General features: G+C 36.9%; 1 protein-coding gene across 1 annotated transcript in view; it reads right to left on the bottom strand.

Moving 5' to 3' along the window:
- PRLR (prolactin receptor) overlaps positions 1 to 20,979 on the bottom strand; it is a 122,937-nt gene extending 101,958 nt beyond the window's left edge. Inside the window, exon 1 of the mRNA XM_005230393.3 lies at positions 20,857 to 20,979. The gene's annotated coding sequence lies outside the window, so the exon portion shown is untranslated. The remainder of the gene's footprint in view (positions 1 to 20,856) is intronic.
- Positions 20,980 to 21,302: the final 323 nt, after the last annotated feature.

The following is a 21,302-nucleotide window of genomic DNA, read 5'->3' as shown; positions in this document are numbered from 1 at the left end:
TGAAACACTGTCATTAAAGCAAAGCAGTTTTCTTTCATGCAGATAGCCAAGCAGAGGGCATGTCTACAATACTAGGTGCTGACATGTCCAGCTGACCTAGAAAGTGGGTGGACCACACATGATCAAAAAATAGTGTAGTGACACTAGTGTGACATTGAGTCTGAGTTAAGGGGCCCCACTCCTCTGCATGGCCAATGTTAACTTGAGCTCGGGATAACGCTTGCAGTTTTGATGTTTGCTGTTCTTTACTGGCCAGTTCTAATGACGACTTCCCCTATTCCACTTAAATGCCTTTGCTGGTGACAAGTCTCGTTTTGCAGTATACTTAAGCAATGTTCTCTCATGTTAAAATTTCCAGTTTCTGACTATTTCTTGTCTGATTATTGTGCCTTGATATCCCTTTCTTTGGCAATATGGTTTTTGGGTTTTTTTTTTTTACATCTGTTCTCATACTCAAGTCTAACCCCACTGCTTTTTAGGACTCTTCTGTTCACTGTACTTGGTATGATTTTCCCTTTTACTTAATTTCTAAACATTCAGTTCTTCTAGCACTTCTTTCTATCACAAGGTCTGGCTACCAAACAACATCTACAGGTCTACATTTGGCTGTAACTTAATAAAAAGGAAAGTTGGAATTTACACAATTTGCCATTTTAAAACAAAGCAATTCGCTATATTTAGAAGTGATGTGTATTTCTGAAATTCTCTAATAATATAATTGAACAAATTAACTGGCTACCACAAGTGATTTTAAGAGGAGAAATATTAATCAGATTTGCAAAAAGTAGTTAAGTGTACCACAGTACTTCGGGATTAAAAACAGAAATATTGCAGCATCTGTGTGCAAGGTTTAAAAAGACGATCAATCAATTTATTTCATTACAAATTTTTTATTGAATTACAACAATAATATGCCATAAGTATAATACAAGATGTGAATAACACCGTTAACAAACCACATCACCCAAAATATGAAGGAGTAAGATACATTCACTTAATCCGTCCAAGTATGTTATTTCCTTATCTACTATCAATATGATGTAGTACTGTTCTCTTTTGCTCGGCCTAGTTTCATGCCAGCTAAAACTTCAGTATGATTGACCACACCTGATCTACGTTATGTATCTGCATTGGCTTTGCAGGCTGTACCTTGGAAATGGTAAAAATGGCCAACATCTTCAATACTGTTTGGAGTATTTTATCTCAAATATCTGAATGAAGATTATATTTCTGTTATAAAGACATGCTTTATAATCTGTAAGTACAGGTTGCTCTTCACCCCATCCCCCATATGCATCAGTTACTGTTAGCAGATCTTAGATGACTATTTCTTGGTTGGTGTTGTAAAAAAGTCAAGATTACTTGTAAGAATATTCTAACACTTAAGATGCACGTATAAATATATATTTTCTATTTTTTTAAAAAATAAAATATTATTCTCATCCAGAGGAAGGACAGTTGAACTAAACTGCTGCTGAAGCAATTAGGAAGCAGAGATGCATTTCTTTATAAAGACAGTGAAATCGAGACAGATTGGAGCATTGGGCAGTGATTAAGGGGACGAAGTTTAACAAGTCCAAATGCTGGATTCTGCTCCTGGATGGAGTGACACGGGGCACAAACCGTGAGAGGCGCGGCTGGAGAGCAGCCCTGCAGGAAGGGGTCAGGGTGCTGGGGGCAGCCGGCTCAGTGAGCCAGCGGTGCCCGGGCAGCCGAGGGACAAACCGCATCCCGGGGGCACCAAAGGCAGCCCACCCCGCCGCTCAGAAGGGGCGACGTCCCACCGCATCCAGCGCCGGTGCGGCCTCACCCCGGGTGCTGTGCGCGGTGCTGGGCCCCGCCATTTCAGAAGGGTGTGAAGGTCCTCGAAGGCGCCCAGAGGAGGGCAACAGCGCTGGTGGGAGGGCGGGAAGGCATGGCCTGCGCGGGGCGGCTGAGGCTCTGGGCTCGTCTGGTTTGGAGCAAAGGGGGCTGAGGGGCGACCTCGCTGCTCTCTGCAGCTTCCTGGGGAGGGGGCGTGGGGAGGGAGGTGCTGATCCCTTCTGCCTGGGATCCGCTGACGGACACGCGGGAAGGGTTCAAAGCTGCGCCAGGGGAGGCTCAGACTGGACGTCAGGAAGCACTTCTTCACCGAGAGGGCGGTCAGACACTGCAACAGGCTTCCTGGGGTGGTGGGCGATGCCCCAGGCCTGTCAGTGCTTCAGAGGCATTTGGCCAATGCCCTTAGTAACGAGCTTTAACCCTTGGTCAGCCCTGAAGCGGTGTCAGGCGGCTGGACTAGGTGACCGTTGTGCGTCCCTTCCAGCTGAAATATTCTATTCTATTAAAAAATTACTAGTAGCTAATTCTCCAGAGTTGTCCACAGCTGGAATTTCAGTCCCATTGTTACTTTGTGGCTCAAAGTTATTCATGTTTGCAACATCTTCAGCATAAAAAAATTAACTCATACCTTCTCAGAATAGCAATGACAGATGCTTTATAACTACTATATGGAAGCATATAGACAGAACATTTTAGATGGCTTGGAAGGACAGGGGTATGACCCCACAAATCCATGTACGTTTTCATGTTGACAGTGCTCATTTTAATGCCTTTCATGACAACATACAGCTGGTTTTTTCCTCCCCTCTGATGCCTCTTTAGTTACATCAGTGTATTTATTCCTATTATAGGAACTAGGCCACCTGAAAAAAACTTGCAAATTTGATCAGATATTCCACAAAATGAGTTTGTTAGTTGCTTGATTCAGTTCACAGTCTCGCAGCACAGTCAATGGTGTCAAAACAAAAGAGCGGCAATGCTCCGTGACTTGAAATAAGCAGGGAAAAAATCAGGATTAACATATGAAGGATAACTAAAGAAAGTGCAATTTAATGTAAGGAAATGAAGACTGAATGAAAAAACATTATATATCTTTAAATATTGTAAAAAAGAAAGGTCTTATGCCAGCGCTGCTATTGAATTTGGAACTTTATACTAAGAAATAGTGCAAAGCAGGGTCAGAAACAGCCCTAAGACAGCATCTGCTCTATCTTCAATATCAAAGTGCTTTCTCATTGCTTAAAGACATGAACCTACTCTTTCCTAACCTACTCTTAATGATTCAGTGATGGATTTCCACCATCTGCCCAGAAATCTACAAATCTTAAAAAAATGAAATCTGCCTTCTCCATAACCTCTCCGAAACTCTTACATGCAAGCCTTCCTAGTCTCTCACCTAAATAACCTGTTGTGCGGTTTGGAACTATTACTGTTTACTTTGTGCACTACAGAGAACTGATTAACCTGTTCCCTTCTGCAGCGGCTTTTAAGTACTTGAAAATTGTTATTACATTCCTCTACTATCATCCTCCTCAAGATCAAAGATTTCAAGTTTTTCCCTTATTATGGATTTCTGATAAAGCTTGCTGCTTTCACCTCGATTCTCTGAAATTATTCTACCTCTTCTTGAAGCAAAAGACTCCAAAAATGAATGAAGGACTTCAATTTAGTCATTACCATTGCTAGAGAATAGAAGGAAAAATATACATCTTATGAACTTTATATCTGACTTAATGCTTGCCCTTCTTACCAATGATAGCTTGTCCTAGTAAACAAAGAAGTAGCCATATGTCTAACTCAGATAAAATACATTTATCTGCAAAGAATGGCTGAAACATATGGCAAAACAGTCTTTCTTTTGCAAAGCATGCCTTCAATGTGCAAATAGATTTCATATTCAGATAACTGAAGTGAAACACACCAAAAAGTATTCAACAGGCTTAACTCTCAGCTTGTGACCTGCTATAGTCTATGGCTTCTTTTATTTTCACAGAATTGTTGTTTAGCTGTTCCCCATCCTATTTCTGTGTGGCTATTTTTTCCGACCTAAGTTCTTATGTTTCCATCCCTTCTTGTTATGTCATCCCTTATTTTTTCATAACATGATTTCAATTTGTAAAGGCTATTTTGGATTCTCTACCATTGCAACTCCACCATGCTGATTTTCTTTAATTTGTTTACTTTTTAAGTTGATGTTTAAGTATACTAATAAAAATCCTGACTAGTACTGTGTACAGGACAGATGCATATAGACCTCCACTTGATAAAAACTTTTGATGCTGAACCAGTGATAACTATCTCTGGTCTTACTTTCCAACTAGTTTTGTTTTCATCTTAACATAAATTAATCTTGATCATGTTTCGCTGCTAGCTTGTAAGAATGTCATGTGATACCACATTGAAAGTTGTATTAAAAGCAAGATATCTAATGTTTACTGTTTCTGTATCTATAAGGCCTGCTACCCTCTCAGAGGAAGAAACCAAACTGGTTTGACATAATTTGTTCATGACAAAGCTGTTACTCATCTCTTTGTTCCCCTTGCAATGTTTACAGATAAATAGTTTGATTATATTGTTCTATTTCTCCCCTTCATAATTAGACAGACCCCATTAGTTCTTCCTTTTGGTATTAACAGCATTCAGTAGCTCATTTGAGACTGACTTCTTTAATGAAAGCTAATGAAAATCTTTGGCCTTTCCACTTGTTAGAGAACTAAAATTTCTTGGTCTTTCTCTTACTTCTGTCATTGTACAAGAAAGATATTTCACATTTTCCAAATTGCCCCTCTTTAGCCACATCTCATTTCATGTCCTGTGCTTGGGGAGGCTGTCCAAATGGTTATTTGGAAAAATGTAGCTAAACAGTTAAGAGGGCAGCAGGGAAAAATGTATAAATTTTAATTAAGAGTGTCTGTTTGGTTTTAGTTTCTTCCCCCTATAGGCTCTGGCAAAGTCTCTTTAATTCTGAAGCTGCAGAGGTGGGGGTGGAGAGGAAGGGACTGTTCCTTGAGCCTAGTGTTCATCACTGCTATTTGCCATATTTTTGCATGCTGAAGAATGGGATTAAGGGAATACCCTCAGAGTATAAAGTACTCTAATAGGACTGAACAAATAATCTGATTACAGAGTGAGCTGTGCACTGCTCAAAACAGTGAATACAGTACACATGCAAACATGCGCATACATGTATATCACAGTCAGAAAAACTATGTCGCAGTACTGATATAATTTATTGGCAGCCTAATCTAGTACTACTATATTCTTATTAACCCCTAAAAATTCTTTGGGTCTGAAAAACATACCACACTGTCCACTGGATAAAGAAAAACAGGACCCTGATTAATCACGTAATACAGACATATACATTATAAGCATACACTTTTCACTGGTGAAGTGGGCAAAATATTAAAAGGAGCTGAGCCATCCTCAGCTTCCTTTAAAATAATTCCAAACACTAAAACAATGTTCTAGGAAAGAGTATTTACATATATGTAACGAAAATCTGATTAATTTCTCTCAGAAGAAAAAACCCCCAACACTTTACTGAATAGCATACTTATTAAGTGTATACCCTGTTGGGGTATTAAATAAAATGACAACAGGAAAGACTGTGGCAGATGCTAAATGTATAATATATGCAAAAGTGTTGGTTATATAATGTACAGCTGCAGTGTTGATATAACTGGTACCTGGACTTCTTTATCTACATCATTGTGTCTCAGAGCTGAATTTTATGGTATTTTGTAAAGGAAAAAAGATTTGGGACTGGATTTTATTTTGCCTTTTTATGATTTATTGAGGAATTCAGAAGCTGTTCTTTTCTTCCAGCTTAACATTAAAGGTAAAATTGCAGGCAGTCTCAAGCGACACTAGGAAATGATGATACCACATGAGACAACACAATGAAACTCAGGGAACTGCAAGAAATTTTTTTTCCTTTTGACATCAGGAGAGCTGGTGAAAATCACAACCTGACATATTAGCTGACATCTGCAAGAAAACGTGTCATTTAAGACGTATTAACTAATTAAGATAAACATCAGGGAGCTTTGGCTTCAATAAGATTACCTACTGAAGGTTAAAGTAAATGAAGGTAAAAGGTTAAAGTCTTTCTCAGTGCAGTCAAAATTCTGTAAAGCCATTCTTTGTTTGGATAAAAAACTTCCCTCAATTCAAACTCTTACAGAATATAAACAGTTGTCTGAGACTTATTTACAGTTTTATTAAAGTAACTTCTTATTTCAGCTTGAAAGTATGGAAATAGAAAAATGCTTTTAAAATTACTAATGCAGAGTCTAATCCAGATGGTGTATTAGAACTCTTAATCATTTTAGCTTTTGAAATAGAAAAGCATGTTGGAAAGATTATAAATTGAAGACCTTAGGGACATGGTTTAGTGGTGGACTTGGCAGTGCTAGGTTGATGGTTGGATTCGATGCCCTTAAAGGTCTTTCCCAACCTAAACAATTCCATGATCCCATGATCTTGAGATATGTTCAACCCAAATGCCAAACAAAGGAATAAAAAGGGAAGTTTTGATTTTGGCTATGCATTGTACTTTATTTGTGGTCTATTTCGGTACTTTTATATAGGTGTTCAATTGTTTACATAAACTTATAATATCTTAATACAGCCAAAATAAGAATAACCATGCACATTAAATGTACAGCACTGTCAAAAGAAAAAGAATAACAAACCCAAGAAATTAGTTGTAAATGAATATAAGAACTGGAGGATGTTAGGTGACAGTTTCTACCTTAGTGAGCAACTGTCACTTCTTTGTAAAGACATTCATAGATAATTTAGTTCTATGCAAAAGCTGATTTTGCCAGCAGGCCTCTTGTAGGTCAAGCAGCCGGCAGTTAGTAAAAGTAGCCCAGACTGAACCCAAAACGTAACAAGACAATTGGCAGCTGCCACAGTGGTTTATGACTTCTTAAACAAGACTGGAGGAAATAAAGGAAATAGCATAATAGCTCAGAGAAGTAAAACAAATGCTGAATTAAGCAAAAACAGGACAAGCAAGGAACTGAGAAAATTAGAGAACGTGATCAGAACAGCTAACCTGTGAACGCTCTGAATGAAGGAAAGCTGAATCTACTGAGTTACACAATTTCCAAGTTCTCCAGACTCCCAGGACATTTAGACAGCAGATGTAAGATCTCATTAATGGGGATTATACATCACTGGTGAGTTTTGCAGTTACATATGCAGCTAGTAAGCCTTGTCCACGATATTATGGACGGTCCCAATCCCCAGCACAGCAGTTCAGACAATGGATTTGGCATCCATGGGTGGGCTCAAAGGCTGAGTGAACCAAAGTATTCTTTTTGGATTGAAAGACTGAGACCTTTCAGCTCTCACTGATCTCAAAACCTCTGTTTAATGGGACCTATGAAGCAATTCTGCATGGTTAATATGCTATTCTCTTAAAAAATAACTCACTTTGCTTAGGAAGGAATGACTCTGAAACATCAATTTACATGAATTCTTACTTGAGAACTTTCTGTACATAAGTTTTCATTCACAATTGATTCTTAGGGTTAGATGAAATTTCTTTTGAAAAAGAACATTGAGTTATGATCTTGGTATCTAAAATAAAGACAGCTACTATTATCCAGCCTTTCAAAGACATAATTAGCCATTAGCAGTTACCGACAATATCACAACAGCATTCACGTGCAATCACCTCACCAACATACTGATGAGTTTGGATTTTAATGCCAATCAATCATGAAATTATTTAATTAAAATTACATGTCGAATTCTTGAGTTTTGCTTAAACTCCAGATCCCTTCCTTTCCGTATGTTCAGTTTACTTCTCTGAGCATAACTTTGCTTATAGGTATACCCTCTATGTGCCAGACTGTGCACTGAAGACTTTTCAGGCTTGCTTCTTTTCCCTCCTGCTGCTATCTACCCTCCCTTACAACTTCTGTTATTTGAGTCCACCGGGCAACCTCACTCCTTGCAAACAGTATAAATGGGTCCAAATCACAGGAATGGCCACACAGCATAGCTGCTATGCACGAGAGAGTCCGCAGCTTTACTGGGTAAGCTCTTCCGGCACTTTTTCTGTCATGCAAGATAGAAAGATGCAGACAGCTCAGTGTTTTCTGTAAAGCCAGTTTTGCACAGAATGTGCTTTCACAGGGGAAACATCGTGGCAGAGGCCCCCAGCCTACTGTGTATCATTTTCATTTTAAGTCTTGTCGTATTTTTCTGTTTCAGCATTCCCATGCAGACAGGCAAGGTGCAGCTTGGCCAAGTTTTCTAAAACCTCTGTCAAAACAGGAATGCTTGTTGAGTTCTTTTCAACTTTTGAGCAGGCAGGCTAAAATGACTGGTACAGCTAGGGAAAGTGTCCCTAGATGTATGTCCCTGTATTTAAGTCAGGCCACAATTCTATAAAGTATGAGACCATCAAAATTATGGCCATAGAAGAAAGGACTAAAAGCAAGAAAGCAAGCCCCAGGATGGACAAATCCCAGGGACAGAAAAGGCTGGAGATTGTGATTTAAAATACCTCTCTACCAATCCTCATTTTAGCTGCTGGATACAGACCAGCCCTGCAATGCAAGACGAGAGAAATGGAGTGCAAAATCTCTTCTCTGCATTCATAAATATAGTCTGCACAACAAAGGTGTGAGAACAAAAAGGCTTCTAAGCAGGAATATATCCTGCATAGCTGGTTTCAACCACTTCTTTAATACTCTTGTTGGTATTTCTGATTATAACACCGTATCCACGTATCTTTAGGTGCATTATTTCTATATGTTGTTTAACGCCAAATACAAGGTGTACTTAATCTCAGAAAAAAAGAAAAGGGAAAAAAAATCAATTGAGTTTAAATGAAGCAGAAAGAACTGACACACCTTGGAGTTTCTTTTCACCCCTAGAAAGGCTGTTCTCTTTTCTCCACCGCCCCCTTTTTGATTCTGGTTAACTAATTCATCATGTTTCTCTCACATCTAGCTGTAATAAATACATTTTCCATGAATTAGTAACATGCATGCAGTTTCTGGATAGATAAGACACAGAGTCAGTTGGCACAAGATCTACCTCACCGGTATTATTGCAGCCAAATTTGCTGCTTGAGTCACAGAGCAAGACCACTACTGAACTCAGAAATTACACTGCAAAAGGCTACAGAAAAATGAACACCACTTTTTTTTTGTTCTCAGACTGAAGCCTTAGCCAGTCTAAAAGCTTGTTACTGTAAAAAACATACTGCTTTTGTGCAATGTCTATGACCATCAGTAGGGCTCAGAGATGATAGTACCAGAAATGAAAGACCTATATCTTCGATACCTGAAGATAATTTTGTAGAAATATTTCATTACAGGTAGTAACTGTTACCTAACTTTACGGTACTCCCTATTTTGCTAGCACAGTGGTGAAACTGGAATTAGAAATTACAAATGTACAACTTTAAGCAAATCAAATGCACTGAAAAAGCTTGCTCGGCCAAAAGCCTATGCACAGACCTAGCACCAAATGCAAATCCTGCATTCTCCACTAAATGCAGGGAAGTATTTCTTTGAAATGGAAACACAAACATTTCTGAATTACTGCTAACCTTCTGAAGTCATGCCAAAGAAGTAATAGCCACACACACCTATATAAAGAATACCTAAATACCTATAAATTTAAGGATTCCATTGAGGAAGGAATTTTCCGTATCAACTAAGCAGTGTGTGGGAAAGAACTGTCTTTATTTTACCATGGTTGCAATCAGAAATAATTCTTTGTTGACATTTACAGAGTTCAACATGCAAACATAAAAATCCTCCAAAAAAGCAATAGAAACAGTTTGACAATTACATCCTTTCAGAAATAAAATGCACTGCAAGTCATTATAATTACAGGAAAAAGTACCTAGTTACCTCTTACATTTTCTGTAATTTTAGTCATTAGCTTGGAGTTCAAAATCTCCTACTCATCCATAAAATACATGAAAACCTGGCATCACTGAGGAAACATTTTCTACTTTGCTTTTCTTGAAGGGGGCAAATCATTTGGAAAGAAATACCTTAGAATAAATTAAAATAATCTGCTTAACAAAATACTATAAGCCTATCTAAATAGTAAGCATAATAAAAGGTTCTTTTGTATTTCCCAGTCTCTGTGAGTTTGTTGTATTTCAACTGGAATTTTTAGAAATACTTCAGGAAAAGATTAAGGAGTCTTTGTAACTGCAGAAACTTAAGATACAGTAATTTAATCTTAGACTTAAGAATTCTATATGTAGAATAATATCACCATATATTATGCTTTATTTAATAGGAAAAATCTGTATTTTCCTAGAACTGTTTGTAAACCTTCTAGGGATAGTTCGGTTTTGTGTGTATTTCCACAACTATCCATTCATTTCCCTAAGAGTCTTTAGCCAGTTTACAGCAAAATTTACTAAGAGGTGAACAAACACAAATGCATGAGGTAATTCTTAATTATTATTAATTTCTTGCTATATTCATGTAACTGAACACTTATGAATTAAATCCATGCCATGGATAAAGTTCAATATTAACATAAATAGTTATTTCAGGTATACCTTGTCAGTGGCTGTTATTGACAAGACCTAATTAAAAGATAAATTCATTTAAATTACCTAAAAACAGGGGATGCAAATTTAGTCATTTAGAATGGATATGGAATTTCATAAATCACGCCTGAAGTATGGGCTAAGACACAGGTATACATCCTGACAGCAGAATATGTAACTGCAACTTACGGCAAAATGCGCTTCAGTTACTCTGTTCGGTGAAGAGCAGCTGTATTAAACCTGTAGATGACAGTTCGCTTTCTGAGTGGCACAAATCAGCACTTTGACAATGCTGAACATGAAAAGTCTTGCTTCCTCACTTTTTCCCTGTTCCCCTTGCTTTTGATTCAGTTCCTTCCTTCCCACCCTCAGTAATGCAGTTTCTCCACCCTGTCCAGGATACAGCATCCATATGATCTCAGGATTGAAGGTTTAATGAGCTAAACAGCTTCTGGTTTTCCCAAGCTAGTTTTCTGACGTTTTAGTGAGCTGGCTACGCTCATGCGCGAGGTAAGCAACACACATATGTGGGAAGAACCAGGAAAAGAGAAACAAGATAAGAGATTTTCCATTCTGCCCTGGAAAGTTGTTAATGTGCCTACATCTATTTCATGTAACCGTGTCTTATTAGCATGTTTTGAAGAGGAAATATAGCCTGTTTCAAAGTTTCAGGATCTGTTAGTATCTGCAGGGAAACAGAAATGAAGGCAAAAGATTTCCTGTTCAATAAACATAAAAAAAGGTGAACCTGAAGTTTTAGAGAAATCTGTAGGGAGAAGAAACAATCTCAAAAGTATTAGAGGCAACTACGGGACAGCAAAACACAGTCAACTGTCAAGAAAAACACATGCTAGAAAGGTCACTGTAACTTACCTGTCTTGGAACAAGGAAGTAATGTTCCCTCAGTAATGAGTCTGACTGAGCTGAACTTGGAGTTGATTGTGTGGCCCCCACCAGGTAACGCTTCCAGAATGACAAACCAGGACTCACCTCACTCAACCAGATGCCTATAGCTCACTCAGCCTGCAGCCGAGCTCTGTAGGGTCCCTATATGGTTAATGAAGACAGGCTCCTCCAGAATGTGACTCATCTTACCTGTTTTCGTCAAAGGATAAGACAAATTTCTCTGAGACATGCCCATTTCTTCACGGACTGTAAGCAAGCAGTCTGTGCAGGCTGTTGTAAGTATCCACAAGAACTGCAGTCGCAGTAACGCGGGAAGAAGTTGAGGCACAAACAGCAAAAACTCCCCCCCCTCTAGCAATATATATATAGAGTAACGAAGCATCATCACCACAGACAACTGCAAACACCCTCCAGGGGCACATCTACAGACACTGAAGACATCACTCGTGTCTGAGTACAATACCCAGTCTGTCTCCATGAGACCCCACTCTTCTCCCCTAGCCAACATAAAAGTAATGGGACACTCTTGTTCAGCTTGGTGAACTTCAGATTTGCACCTAAGCTCTGCATGAGGCATGGGGTTATACTTTCTTTTAATAAAATAGTAATGAAAGACTGAGGATGGATGTAAAAATTAAATATTGTCACAAGAAATAAATACAAGCTGTAAACCCAACACACTTTTTATGATTTACGTGGGAAACTTCAACAAAAGAAAGAAAGGGAAGTTCAAATGAAAATTAAAGAAATCACTGCTAGGCAATATTACCTGATAAAATAATTTAACTATCCTTCAGCCTCCCTCTTACATTACATTTTATTGTTGATTATACTCACTGGAATCTTAGGATGAATATTAAGGTCTCTAAGGCAACAAAAATACTGCATCTACAGAACACCTACCTTACATGTCCAATTTAAAAGCAACCTTATTTTTGCTAGCAGTATTTATTAGTAATTTTTGGCAACTTCCACATTCTGTTCAATTTTGCTTCTCTAATCAAATTCATAACCTGATATGTGGAATCACCCACCTGGGGATGAAACAGCAGCCCTGTTATTTATGATTTGAAGGCTGGGAAAGGAAGAGAGAGAATGAAATTGGATTTACAAGGAGCAGCTCAGTGAGCATGGAGGGCAGAACCAGTCTGAAAGTTGTGTTTACTAATATTTACTAATTTTAACCAAATAAAACAAATCTTAACAGCAGGCACACAATATACAGACACACGCCTTTATAACCTGTAAAAACAATTATATTTTTTTTCTTCTTATCATAGTATTTAAGATTTTTACTGACAGAAAAGAATTTCATATTATTAGGTAAACTGTTTACTGTAAAATGGCACAGATGATACCTTTTATAAATGAAGTATTACTTAAGCTATTAATCCATTTAATATTCCTAATTTCATCGCACTGATGTGTGGAAGGATATGCTAACAGCTTGCAGTTTAACTTCCCCTGTCAATCAGTCCAAGGTCAGGGACATACACACCTGTGAGAAGAAACAGATGAGGGGGCTAGGTGGGAGAGAAACATTTACAGTTTTAGTTCCAAGGACGGACTAGAACAATGCTCTTGTTTTTGACAAATTCTTATAAATATTTTGCTTTAGACAAAAACACCACTCTTCACTTTCTATTATGAAACCTGCATGGAGAAACTTTAAAAAAATCACTATTTCCTTAGTAAACATAGGGTACTATTTTATGTGAGAGATAGATGAATTGAATGTGCTGGCAGACAATTTTGTTTCCTGAAGTGCTTTAGAACAGAAATGATGGCTTTTTCATTATGGTAATGGCACAGAGATTTTTTGAATATGTGCAATTACATAAATTTTGGCTTTGACACATGCAAGGGCTATTGCACTGTACTTGGAAATCTGTTTATAATGAAAATTCATGTAATTTGTTTTTTTCTATGTCTGACAAGATCTACTGTCTTGTATTGATGTTTTCTTTTGTCATGAAACAGACCACAAAACACAACCAAAATCCTTCTCTGAATCCCCTTACCTCTCCACTCAATAAAGAAAAAAAAGCAAAATAATTTCCAGAAGGCTGTAATCAAGCCAAAGAGTGCTATACAAAGGAAACTTTCTGCACGAAGGTATTGAAATGTAACGATAAAGGGTGCATCCAGCACCAGGCTAAAATCTAAGTTATCTTTCCCAGATACTCTGAGTTTGAAATAACAAAATGGTGACTGTGTGATTCATCATTACTTCAGATCTGAAGTACTGCTAAGCATGCGAAATGAGACTGAGCATGAAAATCACTGTACCATTTAATGCAAATAATCTTAAACCCTCAGAGGAAATGTCTATATATTTAGAAAATACCTAGAAATACAGTGGATATATAGTGAAATATCCTATATGATATCCTGTATGATATTATTGTCTTAACATTCAGTATATCTAAGACAAAATTATCTAATGTTTGATTGCTGTAAGATTAAAAAGTAAAGCAAATAAAAAAATGAAAGGGAAGCAGTCAGATCAGAATTCTAATGTTTTAGAGCCACATAGGTATGAGTATGACCTGTCAATGTATGTTTTGTGGGAGGAGGCTAGAACTTTCATCATGCATAGTAGGGACAAATTAATAATATTTTTGCAGGTGTACTAAGAAATGTAGTTATGGAATAGATCATACATGTTTCTACATTTTTTTCCTGATACCTTGAGTCACTGTTTTATACTTTCAAGAAACTGAGAAGACTATGAAAGGACAGGATTTCCAACATTAAATAATAAAAGGTCTGCAGACAAAGTTACAAGGGAAATATAGGATTATTTTTTTCTAAATATTTATTCATTTCCTGCTTTAATCCTCCTCTGATTTTCTAGATGTTGTAGCAATCCTGAATACTCAAGAACACACCCTAAAGAGACCAGTGGATGAAAGATACATCTGTTTGCCTAACTGTGATTGTGGTTGTTCAAACACTACAGTGCTCCATTAAATACTCTGTCTGCTTTGATAGATACAGAGTTTGTAACCTAGACTCTTGAAAGAGAAATTCTGGGGAAAAAGGAAAAAAAAAAGAAATAAAAGTGTGTGTGTGTGTCAGAAAATAACACATTTTCTCTTACTATCTCAAGCAAAGAGGAATATAGTGGGAGAAACAAATGACTAAGTGAGCTAACTGGAAGAACCTCCAGCCCCACCTCCACGAGCTCCAGTGTATCAGATATGCAGGTCTGTGCTTTGCATCTGAGCTCTGCTCTACAACCAAGAGAACATGGACAGACTTAATTTTCACTTTGAAAATCACATTAGCAAATACAATTTCCTTGATAACTACAAATCAACTACTTGTACATATACTGGAGATGCAATCAAATGTGCCTACTAAAAAAGAAGCACCCCTTCTCAAAAAATGAGGCAGAAGAACTAGAATGTAAGAGAGTATTATCAGAGTTCATATGGACTACACAAATCAAAAACATATCCATACTAGTAGTACTGATTTCAGTTCTAATAATCACATATCAAAAAAAGAAGAAAACAGCGAGAATACAAAAATAACAGAAGGAAGTTCAGACAGGAATTTTAAATGTAATGTTAAAAACATAGAAAAAACTACCATAAAAAAGGGAAAAAACCCTCCTGGACAGTAACTTAGAAAGGAGATGACTATATGGGCTTATAAAACAACAAATGATGCAATGAAAATAAATGGGGCTGCTATATTACTCTAAAACCAAAAAAGAGTAAATTCAAAATTGAGAAAAATAAATGCTTAAACCCTCTTTTTTCTCAACCTTGAAGTTCTTGTTTTGTTTACTATTGGGACTGAACATCAAGGTCTTCAGATATCACACAAGCCTCCTATCACTGTTACACATAATAAGCTGTGTATTAGGAAACATTAACATCAATCAGTAGTCTGAAAGCCTCTTCCTTCCCCTTATGATATACCCAAGGTTCTCAATGCACTCCTGACACAGTTAGATCCTCTCTCTGAAACTGTATCCTGAATTTTACCCAATTTCTCCATCCTTGTTCAGGCAGTATCCATCAAATCCTGACTATTAAAAGACACTGTCAGCGACTTGTGTCATTTTCAATCCATGGCTCGCTCTCTTCCTTTTCATACTATCAGTCTTTCCTACCATTCTCCTTTACCCAGCAGCAGTAGGAAGTAACTTTCCTTCATTTTCTTCATCCAACTCACAGAGCGCTGTCTTGGCACATAATTCAAGCCTCACAAAAACAGTAACTGAGAGAACCTAACCTGGAATTTTCTTTATTAAGCTGACTATTCTGTAAATGCAACAGATTCTTGCCTTTTTGCCTAAAGAATGGGTTACCAACTCCAATCATAGGCTGAATATCAGAAAAATGAATGGTAGCTTTGATACAGTACAGCCATTTTTATGTTCTTGCATCTGAAATGATTTAAATACTTCATAAGGAAGCACAACAACTTTGTGTTAACAGCCATGTACCTCAGTATAAATCCTAAGCAACAAGCACTGAAATAATCATCAGCTTGGATGTGGGCCTGTTAATACCCTTAAAAAACAGAACTGGTAATCCAAGTGATCCTCTGCGTGTTTTTCCCAGCCAGCCTGAAGGTCTGTTAACAGGACAAACATTATTACTTCCAAAAGAATGTTACATTGCTCAGTGGACACATCATTAGGCTTCACTTGGGTTTTATCAAGATTGCAGACTGGACATGGAGGCACCAAAGAATGTTATCAAATCAGTTGAATCTGTTTTCTCAATTTTTCTAGTAACAATTTTTTTTTTTATTTGGTTCTATCACTTATAAAATATTGAACTGAAACCCTGATGCTTTAAATAAAAGTAGTAAAGGAAAACATGCTTGTTTTGCATTGTTTCAGTAAATAATCTGGAAAGGTGCACAATACTTACCAAGAGATCAAAAAACTAAACAGGCACTGAGGCTTCCCTAAAGGCCTCCTTTCTTAAGGTGTTTGACAATGAAATAATCATGTAGTTAAGTTGCGCATTGCTGGCCAGTATTACACAGCTTCCACAAGTTATGAAGCCAAACCACCTTGGTTCTGAAACCTCAACCCTAATTACAGACAGAAGACAGCTGCTAGAGACACCCTTCGCTTCCCTGCAGTGCAGAGCTACAACTTCACCCTGTTGCACCTCTGCAGAAGCTTCCTTGCTCTCTGAGCTAAGATGTGCACAGGTGTAGAGTAATGAAGCTGGGTTAATTAGCATTGATAATATACAACTGTGGACAGGCTTCAGGGGTGGTGGGTTGGCCGATGTAGATGAGGTGCAGTGTGGCTGGTTAAGTTAAGAGGCAGAGCAGCCAAGAAAGAAGCAGAGAGAACATGCGCTCTGGGTGAGGAGAGACGAGGAGAAGGCAGCAGATGGACTGGCATGAAGAATATGTTGGTATGTGACAGTAAAAGACCTTGTTGCAGCTGGCTAGTTTGGAGAGTGCTGCGAAAATTTGAGTTGTATATTATCAATGCTAATTAACCCAGCTTCATTCCTCTACAGACAGGCACAGGAGAGGGCACTCAGCTACTGCTCACTACTTGCAAGCCATTTCTTGTCTTCTGGAAGATTCAGTGAGCCATAGGGGAGCATCTTAAGCCCAGTCCAGTTTGTACAGTGCTTTTTGTATCACAACAGGCCTCAGCAAAATCATCTTAAATGTGATTAACTACTGTTACCAAACAATTTGAATTTAGGAAGGATATGAATCCAAATGTAATGATTACAGTCTTATAATTGAAGTTTTGGTCTGGTTCTCCATCTACTTTTAAACTGGGTTGTAAATTGAAAATCAGTATGTAAACCATACATACATGCAAAAAACCACACAGTGAACTGATTTTGAAAAATATCTGTAGATCTTAAAGCCGACTGCTGTTTCTTTGATTATTTTTATATACAAAAGACATGTAATACAAATACTAAAGGAGCAAACACAAAATAAAAATGCAGTCAAGCATACAGAGGAACCCATAAATATTGACAAACATTTTGCATCATTTTCTATATAATAAATGTCAATTAGTTTCAGGAAAACAGGGCAAGCAATTTGCAGAAGCATGAGCTACCTCTGACTAGTTGTTAGAGTAGGACCTTCAACTTCCATTAGGTTTATCTACTGCTATTATTGCAGTGACACAAAGATACATACTACAAATGTCTTTAGTTGTTTTGTTCACCAATAGCTCCTGTGACTGACAATCTTTAACTTAAAACTGATGGATGACAGCATATTGCTGTATGCTTTTTTTTTTTAAAGAAACCATGCATTTGTTGGTTAATACACCCATCAAAAAATCTGGACTTCATAGCCTGAAAAAGTGTATTCAAGTTTGAATGTTTCACTCATGAAAACTTCTTCAGAAAGTTATTTATGGCTATTAAGTTACCCTCACAAGAAACTTACTTTTAAATTTATAAAACAGATCAGAAGTCTAAAGGTAGATTAGGAAGAAAAATAAGCATCCATAATACAGATCTGTATATATGTGATATGAACAGTGCACCAAATACAAAATACTACAATACAGTGCAAAAGTAATACAATAGTTCATTCTTACAAACACAACATCTCACAACAACAATGGAATTAATGTACCACAATGTAAGGGGTTATAATGCACATGCAAAGGATTTGAGAACACAGTACAAAATTAATTTGACTTGCACATTAAACTTTTACTTATTTTTATTAAAACTACAGTTGTCTATTACTAAACACTTGAAGTCTTCCACAGCCTCGCTTTTTTCTTGGATTTTGTTGTCAATGTCAAATATATGCCAAATGTGAACATTTCAGTTTCGTAAAACATTCTTCCATTTTATACCACTGTAAGCAGTGATATAAAGTGAAAGATGAAGAAAAATTAGACGTGAGTACTATAGGTCTAGTTCTGTTTTCCTCCTTACTGATACTACAGAATTCATCTGATTTCACAGTAATATGTTTCCAATGACTACTCTTGAATTCATGTCTGAATTTGATCAAATAAATTGAATCTCCTTGGTACAAGGCATGTGAATACATGGAACAAAGTTACACCAGTTAATTTAAAATGGAATGAGAAAATCATATTTGCCAGCACTTTACATTGAAGAAAAGAAATCTACTACATAAGCTGGAACACCTGGACAGATGGTTTTGGGCCAGCACAAATGGTCTGCTATAAATCTACTGCATCATAAATATTGTAGACTTGTTATGCACACACAGATCAGTTGCACAGCACATGCACAGGAGGGCTGACATGCCCTGGATGCATCTAACTCACCCGGTGAGCAGGGAAAGGTTCATCTGCCTATTTGTCCACAAATAACCCAACTGGAGATACTGGCACAGCTCTGCCTGTTGTTCAGGATTGCAGAGTATCCCAGGAAATGGCAAGGTGGTAGGTAACTGGCAGTAATTTGTTGGCACACTGTTAAAGCAATCAGTTGGTTTAAAGGAAAAACGTTGGATTCTACTTGTTGCTCCCTAAATTAGTGATAACTGGTCAAGGTCATTCATATTAGTGAGATCTAGCTTAAATATTAAATTTAATTTACATCAAACTCCTTATAGAATCCAGACTATTTAACAAAAGCATGGATATTAGTGATTGAATACCAAAGAAAAATGACCATAAAGCTACAGATGGAAGATGCACCATGAAAGAACAGAGATTTATGTACAAACTTAGGAAAAATGCAAGGAGGGGAAAAAGGCTGAGATGCACACAATTAGGAAAAGTATTCAGCTCTTAGCTACCTTTAAAAAAACCCTATTAGACACATAAGAAACAGAGGCAGGAGAAGATGAAATAACATGTGATACTAAAGGGACTAAATGTGACAGTAGTACAAAACACCTAAAAACTCAAAGTAAAAAATTAATAATGAAAGAAGGAATGGGAATGAGAAAATTTTGGGGAAGCACAACATATTTCCTAATCCTTTTATTTTGAATATTAATATTCTGTTTCTCTAAGTGTATCTGGATCATAGTGGACTTTTCTCCAAGGACTTAAAGTCACAGCTTTTTGAGCTAACTGCTGCATGTATGCTGACAACTTTGGTGTTATGCTCTTCAATACTTAAGCATTAAATATAACTATATAAGAATTAAATATTTAATTAAATTAAATATTTTCACTAAATATTAAATGTTTTAGCATTAATAAAAATAAATATTTAAGCATTGAATATGCTCTCATCTCGATCTTTTCTATTGTGTTTTACATTGTTAATAAGACTGACATCATGTTCAGCTCACAGAAGTAGCAAAGTCTTCTGTGTCCACTTTGCTTCATTTCTTTCCCTGATGTTCTGATAGAAGATCTTACCAGGAGAGTGGCAACTCTCAGAACTGAAACAATGAAATCAGGTAAATTTCAAGTTTTCTATAACAGCCTTAAACATGCTGCAAAAATGTCTGAACTCTCTTTAATAGGAAATACCTTACACAGAATTTTTCTGTAACTTAGATGAAATGGTAAAAACAGTAATTCTGGGGGAAAAAATCAGGTATTTTAAATAATCAGATATAAAAAAAGAAAGAAGTGCAGAAGCACTGCGAAAAAAGGAGTAAGATGCCAGAATAGAATAATCAAAATCTAAAAAAAAATATAAAAAAATAAAAATTGTTGGCTTTGGCAAGTTTAGATTAACATCTGTAGGAAAAAAAAACCAACCACCAAGAAAGAAAATAAATCACAAAATAATGTTAGAAGCAAAATCACTATGATAATCAGATGTATCTTATTTCACAATGTGCTTCAGTTCCTCCCTTCTCTGTACAAGACATGGGACAGTATCACTACTGAAAAAGGTTCATCTAGCATTATCTGCAGATAAACATTGATTTAATTTTTTAAATCGGCATGTAACATTACAAGGGATACTGAAACAAGAAAAATACAACGGTTAATACATGTGGATTAGCAAAACACAGGGCTAATTAAGAAAGACATCACCTTGCCATTACATGACAATATATATAAGCACAATAAACTCCAGAGATTCTGCCAAAGCATGTAGAATTTATTTGCTCATTCAGTCATTCCTATTGATTCAACTGAAGTGTAACATTCTGTATTGTTTTAGAAACAAAAATATTTTAAAGTTTAATCAGAAAACAACTTCTGACAGCAATTGAAACAACTTTCTCAACTTCCTTCCCCACCCAGCAAAAAACAATTAGGCATTTTTCTCTTGCACTTATGTATCTCAGTTCCATTTGGATTTTGACTCTTATAGATATAAAATAATGGGATGAAATAACATGTGTATATTGGAATGTGAGTTTATTTCAGTGACACATGCATTAATTCTTTTACTAACACACACTGTGCTTGAAAACTGTTGACAACTATTCTGCATCTCAGTGTTCTTTAAACTTTTTTTCTTCTCATTGGGAAATGAACATTTTTTTTATAGCGGAATAGCTATGTGAATTTTAGCCAATTTTAAAGCTACAACAAAGATCAACAAGACTTCCAGAGTTCATTATACCTCAGTTACCTCTTCCTCATTTCATAGCTTACAGAAAAACATGTCACATTACTTTCTTTTCTACTACTTATTTTACATAAACATTCTACTTACACAAACGAAGTCTTTTAATCCATCTAACTGGGAAATGCATTCACATGTTAGAAACATCCAGGTCTGACATTTACATCAGGTATATTACACATATATTTTTGCATATCTCCCTCACTGCTGAGGGACACCTGCACAGTGAAGAAGAGACAGATCTTCTGATCCCTGATAAGGTCACAGAGGCTTAGCTATAATATAGCCTTGCTTAATGCTCATTGGTTTTGCCTACTGAGCACAAGCCTGTTTCCTTGACAACACAGCTGCAGTTGCCACAGCATCCAGAACCACATGTGATGTCCAGGTTTAGGGTATGGCCCAGCTGAAAATCTGTTATTCAATGCTACTTTCTACAAGCCATTGTAGGCTATAAACAAGAAGACTGAAAATCTTCCATTTTTTCTTTCTTCTACTGATATTAAGCCCTTTGCTACGACTTACTTACAAAGACA

The sequence above is a fragment of the Falco peregrinus genome, chromosome Z (assembly GCF_023634155.1).
Source record: "Falco peregrinus isolate bFalPer1 chromosome Z, bFalPer1.pri, whole genome shotgun sequence".
Taxonomy (NCBI): Eukaryota; Metazoa; Chordata; class Aves; order Falconiformes; family Falconidae; genus Falco; species Falco peregrinus.
The sequence above is the reverse complement of the archived record's forward strand: the minus strand, read 5'-3'. Positions and strand labels throughout refer to the sequence as shown.